This window comes from Dermochelys coriacea, chromosome 12, assembly GCF_009764565.3.
Source record: "Dermochelys coriacea isolate rDerCor1 chromosome 12, rDerCor1.pri.v4, whole genome shotgun sequence".
In the NCBI taxonomy this organism is placed as follows: domain Eukaryota; kingdom Metazoa; phylum Chordata; order Testudines; family Dermochelyidae; genus Dermochelys; species Dermochelys coriacea.
The window spans coordinates 1,687,015-1,704,901 of NC_050079.1; positions in this window are offsets into that span (position 1 = coordinate 1,687,015).

Consider the following 17,887-nt stretch of genomic DNA (forward strand, 5'->3'; position numbering starts at 1 on the left):
AACGTAGCCTTATTCATGAGGTGCTAGAGTGCCCCAGTTCTAGTTCTGCTGATCCAGTGCACGAGCATGCCGTCGGGGTGGCAAACTGTCTCTCAGACAAAATGCCCTCTTGCACTTATTGATGATTCCCTTGTGTTTTTTACAGGCTGGTTTTAGGAGCTCTTAGCAAAGCAAGTCTGGCCCTTGGATTGCATTGCAATCTTCACATCATGACATAGCTTCAATGCATGGGTCACTGCTTTACCATCTATCACTGCAATGTCATCACACAGTGACAGTGCAAAGCCAGAAATAAGATTTCAGAATGGATGGAAGCCCACCTCATCCCACCTTCCTTGCAGTCAGAGTGAGTGGGAGTACACCTTTCTCACTTTAAAACACTAGTTCTCCTGAAATGAAGAATAAAAATCCGAGACTGTAAGTGTGTCCTCTGCATCTGGCCAGTGCCCTGCACAATGGGGGTCCCTTTAAAAAAAAATTGGAGTGAAATTTAAAAGCATTAGGAAGCCAGGGAATTAGGAGTGAAGGTTGCATTTCTCAAGCCGGGTGTGAGGCAAATAGAATGAAGCTACCATGTAGTTTTATTTAACCGTTGTCTCCAGCACACCAGGAGGAAATGCTTAGGCACAAGAAAGCACCTAATTGGTCATTCCTATGGTTCTCCAAAGCTCTGCCCAGGTTTTCATGCAGACATGTCTTCAGAAATCCCCACCCAAGCAACTCCACGGTGGTAGCAATGGCAGATCTGCTAGTGCAAATAGGGCGTAGGCATTGCTAAACATTAGTAGTGATAAAAATTTGTATTACAATAGCATCCAAAGGCCTGGTGCCCTATGGTAGTGGATGTTGGTGCAAGCACAGAAAAGAGACAATCCCACTCTTATCATTCACTTATTGTTTTCCTTTAGCTTTAGTTGATACATATGATTAGTGCTTTTAATTTATAATCCAGAGCCTCAGCTGGCATGAATCAATGCTTCTCCAATTAAATCATTGTTTCATGACATACAAACAGAGAAATTAGATAAACATCATCACTAATCTTGCTAGAAGGTTGCAGTGTAACACTTCTTTATTCCTAAGAATTCAGAACACACAAACCCCCAAAACAGAGAGAAACAAAGCAGCCTGCTCCCTAAAACAGAGAGGCACAACTCACCCCACCTTACTGCAGGCTGGCAGGTTCCAAACTGGCTGCTGCTAGACCGCAGGCTTCCTAGTAGAGCCCCATAGGCTTCAAGCAGGATTGGGGAACCCCTCCCCAGCGCTGCTCTTAAAGCAATAGCTTGCAATTTCAACATAGTCCTCAGTACATAAAGGCCTGTGTTTTTTGCAAATACGAAATAAAACAAAAAACAACAAATAATACAAAATAAAATACATTCACCCCACAGCAGTGGCTCCTGTCCCATAGGGCTGGGCTTGGCTCCCCCCTCCAGGCGCTGAGACCTGGTGCATGGAATTGAAGAGCTGCTCAGGCTTGGCCTGGCCCCCCACTATCATGATAATGAAGGGGTAGTAGAGCCAGTTTCAAGTGAATTGTGTTGCGATCCCATGTGCCGGGTTGCAACAGCCAGAATGGGCAGTCAGGTACAGACCCATGGGGAAGCAACCGCTGCTGTGGAGTGAGTGCAGGCCAGGCTTACTCTCTAGCCCTCCCCAGGCTTCCCTTCCTCACCAGGGTGGGCTTGCTATCCAACTCCCTTGGCCCTTCAACACACACACTGCCCCGGGCAGCACCCCCCACAAAAAATTCCCCCAAAATAAAACAATTCTAAGATGACTTTCACAGGGCTCTGTCAATACCCCTCATGCTCCAGCCCATGCCAGCTGAGGACCTAGCCTTATGACTTCAGGATTGTACAGACACAGCCAGAAACCAAACTTTTCTCACACGTGTTTGCATAGTGCCCAAGGAGGAGATAAGGGCCTGTTTGCAGGGATGTGAAGGGAAAAAAGAGCTGCTGGCAAAGAGGAGAACTCTTTGAGGCAAGGGGGTCATCTCTTTGTTCTGTGTTTGAACAGTGTCTAGCACCCTGGGGTCCTGCTCCACGCCTGGGGCTCCTAGGCACAACCATATTACAGATGGTGATAATAATCCCAAAAGTTTGGGGTGGAACATCTTAGGACTAGGGTACACTAGGAAGGCTTTGTCAACACTACTATATCAGTATAGCTATACCTGCTGAGGCCCTCAATGGAGACCCAGCTTCATAGAATATCAGAGTCAGAAGATCATCTAGTCCAATCTCCTGCTCAAAGCAGGGCCAATCCCCAATTTTTGCCCCAGATCCCTATATGGCCCCCTCAAGGATTGAGCTCACAATCCTGAGTTTAGCAGGCCATTGCTCAAACCACAAAGCTATCCTGCCCCCCCCCCCAGTGAATACCCAGCTTATACCAGTGTGAGATGATTCCCAAACTTTTTTCCTGCATGACCCAATTTTCAGATAGCGTTCTTCCTGTGACCCTGAACAGCCTGGAGGACACCAGTTTGTAAAAGGGTGTCCTCCATACACTCGGGAAGGCCGTGACCCAATTGCTGATGAAGTGTCCCCACTTGGGTCATGACCCACTGTTTGGGAACCACTGGTATAGGTAAACCACCTCCCCAGACAACATAAACTGTATCAGCAAAAGGACTCTTTTCCCGGTATAACTAGAGCTCCACAGGAGGGGTTGAGATTTTTTTCACACCCCAGACATGGTTACACTGACAAAACTTTGTAGTGCATACCTGGCCTGAGCTGATGTAAAACAAATCTAAGCAAAGGTCTTGCCTAATTGGAGAAATATAATGGCCTTAAAAGTGACCTGGGGAAGGAAATGGATTTGCATCGCCTCCTGGTTTTAATCCCTTCTCTATATTGTCTGTGATGAATGGCTGTTTACAGGTCTTCTTTGTTATTTTTAAGAAGTGGAGTTCGCTACATTTTAAAAAATATTACATTCAGATTTCCTCTTGCATTGAAGTTAGTCACTGGAGAACAAGTGAAATGGTGACATCACAAGAGGCAAGAGACTAAAAGCCGAGACCTGGGCAGTGCTACAAAGCTTGACCATGCCTGAATGTGGCTGTGAACAGTCATTTTAGCTGACACGATGCTGAAAACATTTTGGTCTTCAATGCATCTGTCTACACTGTACATCAAGCCCAGGTTCTGATTCAGGGTTGAGCCTAAGCACCCCTTCTGTCCACATACACATCAATCTGACTCAGGTCAGCAAGCAGTCAGGGCCTGAGTCCTAAAACCCAGCCAGGGAGGTGGACTGGAGCCTGAATCACACTATGACTTGGTTCCAAGCCATCCTTCTGCAGTATGGATGCAGGTCAAGCCACAGACCCGAGTCAGAAGCTCTGCGTAGCACAGGATGGACACATTAGCACAGCTGAGACACACAGGTCCAGCAGTTGTTAACACAGGTTTGCAATACAGAGTGGATGCTCAAGTGCAGGCTTGAAGACACTGAGTCCACAAGCCCAAGTCCCACAGATCCAAGTTTACAATGAAGTGTAGATGTACTCAATGTGGGAGCAGGGCAGATCACAGGAGCATTGTGTCAGCTAAGTGTGAGTAAACATTTTAGTTCTAGATTTTTGCAAAGCATTAGTGCATGAACAAGAAGCGGATGGCAAATGCTCATTTGGGTGTCTGTGGGCAAATCATCATATCTCCCTGTGCTTTAGTTTTTCAATCAGAAATATGAGGTTACTATCTCTCTTGTGGGGCTGTTCATAGAATCATAGAATATCAGGGTTGGAAGGGACCTCTGAAGGTCATCTAGTCCAACCCCCTGCTCAAAGCAGATTTATTTGGGCATAAGCTTTCATGGGTAAAAAACCCACTTCTTCAGATGCATGGAGTGAAAATTACAGATACAGGCATAAATATATATTGGCACATGAAAAGAAGGGAGTTACCTTACAAGTGGAGAACCAGTGATGAAGGCCAGTTTAGTCAGGGTGGAAGTTGTCCACTCCCAATAATTGATGAGGAGATGTCAATATCAAGAGATGGAAAATTGCTTTTGTAGTGAGCCAGCCACTCCCAGTCCCTCTTCAAGCCCAAATTGATAGTGTTAAGTTTGCAAATGAATTATAGCTCAGCAGTTTTTCACTGAAGTCTGTTTTGAAGTTGTTGTTTTTTTTGTTGAAGAATGCTTTTGTAGGACAGACAAGGCAACAGGGTTTCTTACAGGGATTGGTTCCTGGGTTAGTGTTTCTGTGTTTCCACCCCACCATCAACCTCAGCCTGGACCAGTCCACACAAGAGATCCACTTCCTGGACACTACAGTGCAATGATGGTCACATAAACACCACCCTATACCGGAAACCTACTGACCGCTATACTTACCTACATGCCTCCAGCTTCCATCCAGGACACATCACATGATCCATTGTCTACAATCAAGCCCTAAGATACAACCGCATTTGCTCCAATCCCTCAGACAGAGACAAACAACTACAAGATCTCTATCAAGCACTCTTAAAACTACAATACACACCTGGGGAAGTGAGGAAACAGATTGACAGAGTGAGACGGGTACGCAGAAGTCACCTACTACACGACAGGCCCAACAAGGAAAACAACAGAACACCCACTGGCCATCACGTACTGCCCCCAGCTAAAACCTCTCATCATCAACGATCTACAACCTATCCTGGAAAACAATCCCCCACTCTCACAGGTCTTGGGAGGCCCGCCAACCTGAAGCAAATACTCACCAGCAACTACACATCACACCAGAGAAACATTAACAGCCCCTTGCCAGGCTGCCTCCAGGAAACCAACAGGAAGGTAAAGGAAGACTGCAAGCCCTGGAGCCTAAGGGCTGATTGATTAGTTTTATGGTAAGTTGGTGGACTGGGCTAATTTGAGTTGAAAAGAGCAGAGCCTGTTTGCAAAAGTTGGCTCATCACAAAGGGACTACACACAGAACTTTTGACAGGACTCCTCCTCTGGAAGCTGCTTACTGGATGTGCTACGTGTCTGTGTGCGCAGATCTTTACCTGCGTTGCATCCCACAAAGTTTGACTCTCAGGCCTCTGCCCTTGGTCATGTTATCTCTGGCTGGGCTATTCAAGGGTGCTTCAGGGAGTTAGGTACCCAAACTCATTGACCAGCAGTAAGCGCTGGAAGTCTAACTCTTGTACATATCTTTGAAAATTCCAGCTTTAGCCTTTAATCTTAATGACCATCTTGATAACGCTATTCAGTTGTGTATATATCACTGGTGGGGACATTTTCTGATGTATCCTGCACATTCAAGGCAGCTTTATTTAACACAAAAATGGACATACGGGTTTTATATACTTTAAATCTGAATTTCTATTAAATGTAAAATATAAGACTTTAAGGTTATGGTATAAAATTCTTTAAATATGTATAGCTATAGTATGTGCTACTGGTTAGCAAAAGGAAGCACAAAATGCAGTGAAAAGTCTATATAAAATGTGGATTAAGGCAGACAACCAGTGTGACGTTCCCCTATGGTGTTATCTGGACCGGTGATCTGGACAGCAGGAGTTTGCCTGGGACTGGTAAGTATCCGAGTGTGTGTGTTTGCTTGCTGAGGAAGTATCCGAGCGTGTGTTTGCTGGGAGGGAGCCTGAGTGAGTGTCTGATTGGCTGCTAGCCTGCAGGGGGCGGGCATTAGGGTGTCTGTGTGTTTGCGTCAGGGAAGCCTGGCTGTTTAAAAATAGCCAGAGCCTCGCGAACCAGCTGAGCAGCGGGGACAGCAGAGCAGCTCACAGCAGGAGTTTGCCTGGGAGTTCGCCTGGAGTGAGCCCAGTGAGGCTTACATCTTGCCAACGTCTCTGAGGAAGCTCATAGTAGGTAGGTGATATGGAAGGGGGGGGTTCAGCTGTTGTGACCTGCACTGGATGTGCCATGTTTGTCTTTCTTCCACAGGACAGAAGCGACTTTGTCTGTACAAAGTGCAAGCTGGTCTCCATATTGGAAGAGAAGATTGAAGGTCTGGAGCAACAGGTAACGACCCTGCGTTGTATACGAGAGACTGAGGATTTTCTGGACCAAACTCAGGATAGCCTTCTAGGGGCACAAAGCTCTAAAGATATAGAGCAGGTTGCACAGAGGAGCCAAGAGGCCAGTGAAGAAGCTTGGCAACATGTGACCTCCAGAAGAGGTAAGCGGAATGTCCGGGTTCCAGTAACACAGACACAGGTAACTAACCGCTTTCATGTTCTCTCCACAGGTACCAATGCGGAGAGTGGACCAGATGATATGTCTGGGGGGAGAAAGCGGAAGGAGACTCCGCTGGTTGGGAGGCATGAGATGCGATGTCCTGAGGTTGGGGGTTCCACGACCACCACTCCCAAGAGGAGAAGGCGGGTGGTGGTGGTCGGGGACTCTCTCCTCCGGGGGACTGAGTCATCTATCTGCCGCCCTGACCGGGAAAACCGAGAAGTCTGCTGCTTGCCAGGGGCTAAGATTCGTGATGTGACGGAGAGACTGCCGAGACTCATCAAGCCCTCGGATCGCTACCCCTTCCTGCTTCTCCACGTGGGCACCAATGATACTGCCAAGAATGACCTTGAGCGGATCACTGCGGACTACGTGGCTCTGGGAAGAAGGATAAAGGAGTTGGAGGCGCAAGTGGTGTTCTCGTCCATCCTCCCTGTGGAAGGAAAAGGCCTGGGAAGGGACCGTCGAATCGTGGAGGTCAACGAATGGCTACGCAGGTGGTGTCGGAGAGAAGGCTTTGGATTCTTTGACCATGGGATGGTGTTCCATGAAGGAGGAGTGCTGGGCAGAGACGGGCTCCATCTTACGAAGAGAGGGAAGAACATCTTTGCCAGCAGGCTGGCTAACCTAGTGAGGAGGGCTTTAAACTAGGTTCACCGGGGGAAGGAGACCAAAGCCCTGAGGTAAGTGGGAAAGCGGGATACCGGGAGGAAGCACAGGCAGGAAGGTCTGTGAGGGGAGGGCTCCTGCCTCATACTGGGAATGAGGGGCGATCAACAGGTTATCTCAAGTGCTTATATACAAATGCACAAAGCCTTGGAAACAAGCAGGGAGAACTGGAGGTCCTGGTGATGTCAAGGAATTATGACGTGATTGGAATAACAGAGACTTGGTGGGATAACTCACATGACTGGAGTACAGTCATGGATGGTTATAAACTGTTCAGGAAGGACAGGCAGGGCAGAAAAGGTGGGGGAGTAGCACTGTATGTAAGGGAGCAGTATGACTGCTCAGAGCTCCGGTACGAAACTGTGGAAAAACCTGAGTGTCTCTGGATTAAGTTTAGAAGTGTGTGCAACAAGAGTGATGTCATGGTGGGAGTCTGCTATAGACCACCGGACCAGGGGGATGAGGTGGATGAGGCTTTCTTCCGGCAACTCACGGAAGCTACTAGATCGCATGCCCTGATTCTCATGGGTGACTTTAATTTTCCTGATATCTGCTGGGAGAGCAATACAGCGGTGCATAGACAATCCAGGAAGTTTTTGGAAAGCGTAGGGGACAATTTCCTGGTGCAAGTGCTAGGGGAGCCAACTAGGGGGAGCGCTTTTCTTGACCTGCTGCTCACAAACCGGGTAGAATTAGTGGGGGAAGCAAAAGTGGATGGGAATCTGGGAGGCAGTGACCATGAGTTGGTTGAGTTCAGGATCCTGACGCAGGGAAGAAAGGTAAGCAGCAGGATACGGACCCTGGACTTCAGGAAAGCAGACTTTGACTCCCTCAGGGAACAGATGGCCAGGATCCCCTGGGGGACTAACATGAAAGGGAAGGGAGTCCAGGAGAGCTGGCTGTATTTCAAGGAATTCCTGTTGAGGTTACAGGGACAAACCATCCCGATGAGTCGAAAGAATAGTAAATATGGCAGGCGACCAGCTTGGCTTAATGGTGAAATCCTAGCGGATCTTAAACATAAAAAAGAAGCTTACAAGAAGTGGAAGGTTGGACATATGACCAGGGAAGAGTATAAAAATATTGCTCGGGCATGTAGGAAAGATATCAGGAGGGCCAAATCGCACCTGGAGCTGCAGCTAGCAAGAGATGTCAAGAGTAACAAGAAGGGTTTCTTCAGGTATGTTGGCAACAAGAAGAAAGCCAAGGAAAGTGTGGGCCCCTTACTGAATGAGGGAGGCAAGCTAGTGACAGAGGATGTGGAAAAAGCTAATGTACTCAATGCTTTTTTTGCCTCTGTTTTCACTAACAAGGTCAGCTCCCAGACTGCTGTGCTGGGCAACACAAAACGGGGAAGAGATGGCCAGCCCTCTGTAGAGATAGAGGTGGTTAGGGACTATTTAGAAAAGCTGGACGTGCACAAGTCCATGGGGCCGGACGAATTGCATCCGAGAGTGCTGAAGGAATTGGCGGCTGTGATTGCAGAGCCCTTGGCCATTATCTTTGAAAACTCGTGGCGAACGGGGGAAGTCCCGGATGACTGGAAAAAGGCTAATGTAGTGCCCATCTTTAAAAAAGGGAAGAAGGAGGATCCTGGGAACTACAGGCCGGTCAGCCTCACCTCAGTCCCTGGAAAAATCATGGAGCAGGTCCTCAAAGAATCAATCCTGAAGCACTTAGAGGAGAGGAAAGTGATCAGGAACAGTCAGCATGGATTCACCAAGGGAAGGTCATGCCTGACTAATCTAATCGCCTTTTATGATGAGATTACTGGTTCTGTGGATGAAGGGAAAGCAGTGGATGTATTGTTTCTTGACTTTAGCAAAGCTTTTGACACGGTCTCCCACAGCATTCTTGTCAGCAAGTTAAGGAAGTATGGGCTGGATGAATGCACTATAAGGTGGGTAGAAAGCTGGCTAGATTGTCGGGCTCAACGGGTAGTGATCAATGGCTCCATGTCTAGTTGGCAGCCGGTGTCAAGTGGAGTGCCCCAGGGGTCGGTCCTGGGGCCCGTTTTGTTCAATATCTTCATAAATGACCTGGAGGATGGTGTGGATTGCACTCTCAGCAAATTTGCGGATGATACTAAACTGGGAGGAGTGGTAGATACGCTGGAGGGGAGGGATAGGATACAGAAGGACCTAGACAAATTGGAGGATTGGGCCAAAAGAAATCTAATGAGGTTCAATAAGGATAAATGCAGGGTCCTGCACTTAGGATGGAAGAATCCAATGCACCGCTACAGACTAGGGACCGAATGGCTCGGCAGCAGTTCTGCGGAAAAGGACCTAGGGGTGACAGTGGACGAGAAGCTGGATATGAGTCAGCAGTGTGCCCTTGTTGCCAAGAAGGCCAATGGCATTTTGGGATGTATAAGTAGGGGCATAGCGAGCAGATCGAGGGACGTGATCGTTCCCCTCTATTCGACACTGGTGAGGCCTCATCTGGAGTACTGTGTCCAGTTTTGGGCCCCACACTACAGGAAGGATGTGGATAAATTGGAAAGAGTACAGCGAAGGGCAACAAAAATGATTAGGGGTCTAGAGCACATGACTTATGAGGAGAGGCTGAGGGAGCTGGGATTGTTTAGTCTGCAGAAGAGAAGAATGAGGGGGGATTTGATAGCTGCTTTCAACTACCTGAAAGGGGGTTTCAAAGAGGATGGCTCTAGACTGTTCTCAATGGTAGCAGATGACAGAACGAGGAGTAATGGTCTCAAGTTGCAATGGGGGAGGTTTAGATTGGATATTAGGAAAAACTTTTTCACTAAGAGGGTGGTGAAACACTGGAATGCGTTACCTAGGGAGGTGGTAGAATCTCCTTCCTTAGAGGTTTTTAAGGTCAGGCTTGACAAAGCCCTGGCTGGGATGATTTAACTGGGACTTGGTCCTGCTTTGAGCAGGGGGTTGGACTAGATGACCTTCTGGGGTCCCTTCCAACCCTGATATTCTATGATTCTATGATTCTATGATCTGCTAGGTCACTCCAATCCTCGACTCTGGGAGCCAGCCATACCCTGCTCTGCTGTGAGAACCCTCACTCCTGGGATGTCCACACACAGCCTCTGGCATGTAAACTGCTCCCAGCATGTGAGTGAGCACTTTTGGCCAACCACTGCTTGGATTATGCAAACGAATGACACTAGCCAATATCTCCGGTCCTAGACACTACCCTGGGAACCTCCATCTTGCAGTGTCCAGTTATGCACGCTGGATGCTGCAAGCTTATATGAGTTCGTCAATTTAACAAAGACATTTTTATGTACCAGGCTTGTTATCCCGAGGAGAGTCTCTGACTTGCTTCAAACCAAATGCGCTGCTTCAGGTAGAATAAACAATCAAATTTATTAACTACAAAGATAGATTTTAAGTGATTATAAGTCAAAGCACAAGAAGTCAGATTTGATCAAATGAAATAAAAGCAAAATGCATTCTAAGCTGATCTTAACACTTTCAGTGCCCTTACTTACATGCTTACATGCTTCTCACCACAGGCTGGCTGATTGCCCTTGAGCTAGGCTCTCCCCTTTGATCAGCGCTTCAGTCGCTTGGTGTGGTGTTTGTATTTGTAGGTGGAAGAGAGAGAGAAAAGCATAGCAAACATCTCTCCCTTTTATCATGTTCTTTCTTCCCTCTTGGCTTTGCGTCCCCCTCCCCCCACTTCAGGGTCAGGTGAGCATTACCTATTGTAGTCCCTGACTGATCAAGGAAAGGGGGGTGACTCACTTGAGAGTCCAACAGAGATCCTTTGTTGCTGCCTAGGCCACTGTCCTTTGTTCCTGTGAGGCTGGGCGCGGTTTGTCCCATACATGCCCTAATGAGGTGTGAACTGCCCCTCTGTTCCTGGAAAGTTTTGCTTGGGCTTGTGTTAAAGCCATGAGGACATATTTAAGCCTCATAACTATATATGTGAAATTACAGCCTATAACAACAATGCTCAGTGCATCATGAGCCTTCCGAAGACACCCGACATGACAAACTTTGCATTGGATACCACACAATCATATTATAAGGATGAACATGGGGGTGCAGGGTGTTGCTCCGAGTGTTACAATCAGCATAGAAAATTTCAGCCCCCATGGCTAAAGTTGGGCAAACTAGGGAAAAAAGGTCTTGTAATGGGAAGTGTTGGGTGTTCCCAGCCCTGCCTATACTACATACACTGACACCTTTAGTGACCCCTCTCTGTCTGCTCTTTTGAGACAGATGGATCTTTGGGAGATATTACTGTATTAAATTCCTGTATCACTGTGGGCCGGAGACTGTATCTAATTCCATGCGGGAGGAGGACTACAGCTCCTCCTGGAACTAGAACAGTGGGGGATGACTAGGCAGATTCACTCAGAGCAGTACCACCTGAGGAGGATCACATATACTAGTTCACCACTGAAATCTCTAGAGACCAACAGACAAAGAAAGGACTTTTGGATATATAGCCTAAGTTTAAACTGATTCAGGCCTTCTTTCTATTCCAACAAACTGATGGGACTTGCTCTCCGAGGGGCTCCCATCCTTCCTGGGAAGGTTAGAAGGACCCCATAAGACTGATGGGGACCTCCGATAAGTATTTAACATGCATATAGGAACTTTTATTGTTTTTATATGTATTCTCCTTGATGCTTATTGCCTTAAGAATAAATGTGCTAACTTAGAAAGATCTGTGTTGTAAATTATAACTGGTGGCCATTACATAAGCCATCAGAGAGAAAGCAAAGTGCAGACACAGGTCTGTTCAGGCAGTCTGGCTTGCTGGGGATATCACAGTGTAGGCAGGGAACTGTGCAGCTTGGAAAAACCCTGGTCAGGAGGGAAAGAGATGTGGGTCTCTGCCCAAGAGAGGTGATGACTGGAAGCCTAGAGTGGGTGCCTTCAAGGGATCACAAAGGGGGAATACAGGTGCAGTTGCCCTGAACTATTATAATATACACTGACACCTTAACTCCTCTCTGTCCATCCTTTCTACTTGCCTTGACCAAAAAAATGTGTGAATTCACCCCAACTTCCTTTGGCTAAATGGACTTGAGGATGAGACACTTACATCTGAGAGGTTCCAGAGCAGCAGCCGTGTCAGTCTGTATCCGCAAAAAGAACAGGAGTACTTGTGGCACCTTAGAGACTAACACATTTATTTGAGCATAAGCTTTCGTGAGCTACAGCTCACTTCATCGGATACATGCATCTTTTCTAGAATCTGGCCCCCTCATAGAATCAATCATAGAATATCAGGGTTGGAAGGGACCTCAGGAGGTCATCTAGTCCAACCCCCTGCTCAAAGCAGGACCAACCCCAACTAAATCATCCCAGCCAAGGCTTTGTCAAGCCTGACCTTAAACACCTCTAAGGATGGAGATTCCACCACCTCCCTAGGTAACCCATTCCAGTGCTTCACCACACCACTGTATTTTCCACTGAATGCATCCGATGAAGTGAGCTGTAGCTCACGAAAGCTTATGCTCAAATAAATTTGTTAGTCTCTAAGGTGCCACAAGTCCTCCTTTTCTTTTTACATCTGAGACAGTTTCATCTCTTCTATTGCCTTCTTCCCACTTACCACTACTGCATAACCATGGTATTGCTATTGACCCAGACCCCTCCTCTTTTTTCCCCATATCTCCAAGTATGGAAATATGCCTATTACCACCAAATACACAGCATTAATTCTCACATCACTGCCTTGAACCCACCTCTGCTTGCACTCCATTTATGACCTTCATCTCGCAGGTATCTGCCTGTCTGGCTTCCTCACATCCCAGCTCAGCAAACTCCAGCATGAGCAGAAAACTGGTGCTCTCCTACTTAAACGTAGAAAGAAGCAGGAACAGGGGTACCCATTCAGATCAGGAGATAGTTCAGAGTTGTTCTCTGTGTTTCTAAAAGCTGTCATGGACTACATATCACAGATCTGGGACCAGGTTCTGGCCCCCAGCTTTCCCCTCCTGTGCAGTCCTGATTTAGAGGGGTGCTAAAGTGGGGCTGGAGCAGAAAGAGACATGTTGGAAAAATGAGAAATATGGGCAACTACAGGGAAGTTGGTGTAGGTCAGAGCAGCCCTCAAAGCATCTCTTTCTTATATCAGTGGGCATTCTAATCTCAGGGCAGCCCAGAATCCAGGTGGCACAAAGCTGATTTTAAAACCCCATTTCCCTGCAAAGCTGGGTCATCTTTTCTAGAATCTGGCTCCTTCACAGAATCAATCATAGAATATCAGGGTTGGAAGGGACCTCAGGAGATCATCTAGTCCAACCCCCTGCTCAAAGCAGGGCCAATCCCCAACTAAATCATCCCAGCCAGAGCTTTGTCAAGCCTGACCTTAAAAACCTCTAAGGAAGGAGATTCCACCACCTCCCTAGTGAAAAAGTGAAAACTTTCCAGTGTTTCACCACCCTCCTAGTGAAAAAGTTTTTCCTAATATCCAACCTAAACCTCCTCCACTGCAACTTGAGGCCATTGCTCCTTGTTCTTCATCTGGTACCACTGAGAACAGTCTAGATCCATCCTCTTTGGAACCCCCTTTCAGGTTGTTGAAAGCAGCTATCACATCCCCCCTCATTATTCTCTTCTGCTGACTAAATAATCCCAGTTCCCTCAGCCTCTCCTCATAAGTCATGTGCTCCAGCCCCCTAATAATTTTTTTTCCCCTCCGCTGGACTCCTTCCAATTTTGCCACATCCTTCTTGCAGTGGGGGGCCCCAAACTGGACACAGTACTCCAGATGAGGCCTCACCAATGCTGAATAGAGGGGAATGATCATGTCCCTTGATCTGCTGGCAATGTTCCTCCTTATACAGCCCAAAATGCCGTTGGCTTTCTTGGCAACAAGGGCACACTGTTGACTCATATCCAGCTTCTCATCCACTGTCACCCCCTACGTCCTTTTCTGCAAAACTGCTGCTTAGTCACTTGATTCCTAGTCTTTAGCAGCGCATGGGGTTCTTCCTTCCTAAGTGCAGGACTCTGCACTTGTCCTTTTTGAAGTTCATCAGATTTCCTTTGGCCCAATCCTCTAAATTGTCTATGTCCCTCTGTATCCTATCCCTACCCTCCGGCATATCCATCATTCCTCCAGTTTAGTATTATCTGCAAACTTGCTGAGGGTGCAATCCATGCCATCTTCCAGATCACTAATGAAGATATTGAATAAAACCGGCCCCAGGACTGACCCTTGGGGTATGCTTTTTGATACCGGCCGATAACTAGACATGGAGCCATTGATCACTACCTGTTGAGCCCGATGATCTAGCCAGCTTTCTATCCACCTTAGAGTCCATCCTTCCAACCCATAGTTCTTTAACTTGCTGGCAAGAATACTGTGGGAGACCGTATCAAAAGGAATAACACGTCACTGCTTTCCCCTCATCCACAGAGCCAGTTACCTCATCATGGAAGGCAATTAGTTTAGTCAGGCATGACTTGCCCTTGGTGAATCCATGTTGACTGTTCCTGATCACTTTTCTCTCCTTTAAGTGCTTCAAATTTGATTCCTTGAGGATCAGCTCCATGATTTTTCCTGGGACTGAGTTGAGGCTGACTGGCCTGTAGTTCCTCGGATCCTCCTCCTTCCCTTGTCTCTGCTCTAGGACTGGCCTCTTCACACAGCGTCAACATAAAGGTAGGAAAAGAAGGGTGCCACCTAGAAACCCCTTCCCCTTTCTCTCCCTGCTTCATCCATTCTCTCTCATTCTAAGTCTTCCCTCAAAGCATCTTTTCTCCTTTAATGTCTTTCTTACTATTTACTAATACACACTATTTAGCTCTGTAACTGTATTTATCCTCAGTGGAAAGCTTTTCGGGATATAATTTGCATTAAAGATACTACACACAATAAAACGTTACTGTTTAATGATTCTGTGAAAACATCTGTACCTCAGAACCTGTAAATTCTATTCAACGTGGTTGGCTCAAGACTATCCTTCAAGAAGAAAAAAGACAGCCCACATACTTGATTTGGTTTCTTTTTGTATTTTTACACACTTAATATCCAGAGATGGAACTCTCATGCACCATCATAAACACGTGTTTCATATGAGTGTATTCTGTGGAGTAAAACTAAGGGAATACAAATGCAGCAGAACCTCAGGGTTATGAACTGACCAGTCAACCACACACCTCATTGGGAACCAGAAATACGCAATCAGGCAGCAGCAAAAACCAGGGGCTGGAGGGGAGAAAGCCAAAACAGTACTGTGCTAAATGTAAACTACTAAAAATAATAATAAAAAAAAGGGAAAGTTTAAAAACTAAAAAGATTTGACAAGGTAAGGAACCTGTTTCTGTGCTTGTTTCATTTAATTAAGATGGTTAAAAGCAGCATTTTTCTTCTACATAGTGAAGTTTCAAATAAGTCAACGTTCAGCTGTAAAATGTTGAAAGAACAACTATAATGTTTTGTTCAGAGTTGCAAACATTTGAGTTACGAACAACCTCCATTCCTGAAGTGTTTGTAAGGTTCTACTGAGATTCTGTACATTAACAGGCATCAGTGTTTTATGCAGCAGATATAACAGGGCTAGTGTTAAGATCACAAGGATGACCAGTAAGAAGGAAGCTAGTTACCAGGTCAAATAAGCTGTAAGAAAAGGGCATAATACTGAGAAATATATAATTAAGTGATAAAGAAGTAGTTGGCTGGACCTTATCAGTCCAGTCAGGACAGGAGGAAAAGCTCTGGCTACTAACACATTGTCAGTCTTTAGTGAGCTGATAAAAGACCACTGATAGGGACCTTACCCACCATTTGTCACCACCAAAACAGCAGCATCACATTGCACCAAGAAAGCCTGGGAGCTGTCAAAGCAGCTGCAGCAGCAGGTGTTGGGGAGAAGGCCAGGCTGGACTCCCTTTCTCCCCCACCCCCCTGGACACAACACATGGCCTCATCAGCCCATTCCCTACTCTGGGAGCACCATGTTAGGGGCTTATTCCTTCGCCCACTCACTTCCCTGGTCCTTCTTGCTTGAACAGAGAACAACAATATCCAAAGTCCAAAGGTGCAAACAATTCGATCTTTATTGGGGTGAACTTCCAGCAAGCAACGATTCCAATTTCCTTCCTTAGTGTCCCCCTTCCCAGCTCCGACACCACAGAACCTTGCCTGTGTCCCTGTTCCCATTCCCCCCTTTAGCAAAACATGACTCCAATTCCCGCACCCCATTCCCTGTTCCCATTCCCCCCCTTACTTCCTGATTGACTGCAGACTATATAGTAAAACTTGAGTTCTGCTTAGCTATACCTTAATAAAATAATTATTTTACTGAAATTTAATTAACCAATCCTAACATATTGTAACATGATTATCTAACCAATTATATTCCACCACCTCAATTGGTTTACACCCAACAAAATTATTTATACAGCAGAGAGAAACAATCAGAGAACCAGAGGGTTTATACAGACAAACAATATGGAGATGTGGACTACAGTGATAGAACAACAAAGAAATGAGGATTTCACATCCCAGCTATTGATAAATGAGTTCTTGCCAGACAGGAAACTAAGCTTCCTTTTACATCTTCTAGGCTCTTCCCTTTCTCTGGAGGCGATAGGCATTATCACGACAGGATTGTATTCCTAACGGCCCAATAGCACCTTATTTCAATGTGACTGGTTTGGAATGTGAGGAGGTGACTGGTCGCTTCCCAGCTTATGGCTGCCTCTGCTGCTTAGCCAAAGGCCTTAGCCTAAGAACAGGGCCTCAGACTGTCACAGTGAGAGAAGGCCCTTACACCAGCAGACAATGATTTTGATTTTTTCTTTTATACCTCTAGAACTAGCCAAGTGATAAACATATACCTAAATTCTTGAAGTATAGGCCTTTGCAGACAGGATGGAATATCTATATTCTAACACACCATATGGGGTGGGAGATTCTGCCTCCTCCCAGGATGAGCTGTGCCAGACCAGAGTCCTCTAACCATTTCCTGGTCCCAGCAGCCCATCCCTTCCATGGAATAAAGAGCCTTCTGAGGCTGCTAGGTCAAGCAGTCAAAAAGTTACAAAATGCCAGCTGTTGGATTGCCCCTGAAACCTTAATTCAGGCCCCCTTGTGCATATGCATGTACTTTAAGTACATGATCACATTCTGTTTTTTTCTGCATGACTCCTGCCTGACTCCCCAGGAGTTATGTACAAGGACGCAGAATTAAGGATGTGCAGGCCAACTGTAACTCTAGCTTTCCCTAACTTTCTAGTGCTTGACTTTGCAACTTAAAAAATATTCTTTAATGGTAGTTTTTGGTATGTAATTTAAATGTATCATGAGAATGTCTGCAGTTACATTTGATGGAAGAAAACAAAAATCAAAGGGCTATAAAGCGTCCTGGTTCAGAGCATGAGACAGTCACTAATTGATAGGGGTTAGGAAGACACATTCCCCCTAAGGGCAGGTTATACTATAATTGCCCAGTGCAAAATTGCTTACATCTTCCTCTGACACTGGCAACTGTCAGAGTTTGGATACTATTTCCACACTGTTTTGCCCACAGCAGGAACAACAAACTTGATGGATTTTAGGGGGACTTGGCTAATAAAATGAGGCAAGGGAAGTGCCAACTGAGAACTAATTAACCAAACATGCTGTGGCAGATCCACTGAGTCTGAGGGGATACCTCTGAACTGCCTCTCTTTCCCAACCTGAAGCTCTGACCTCTGGGTCAGTGTGAGACAGCACAAGGATACTAGAGCCGAGGGCAGTTTGCTTACAAAGCCAACCTTGCTTTTAGAGAATAAGGGAGATACTGAGCTCTGAAAAGACCAAGAAAAGCAAAAGTAGCTCAATAATCAAGCAAGAAAATAAGCCATGATCCAAATCAGGTAGAATAAAATGTGAAAGATAGCTGATTAGGTCAGGCAGGATGGTGTTGGTCCTGCTTTGAGCAGGGGATTGGACTAGATGACCTCCTGAGGTCTCTTCCAACCCTAATATTCTATGATTCAGCTACTATAACCCTCTTTTGTTGGGAGAGCAAGGACCAAATTCAGCCTTGGAGTAAGTGGGAGCAATTCCCACAGACACC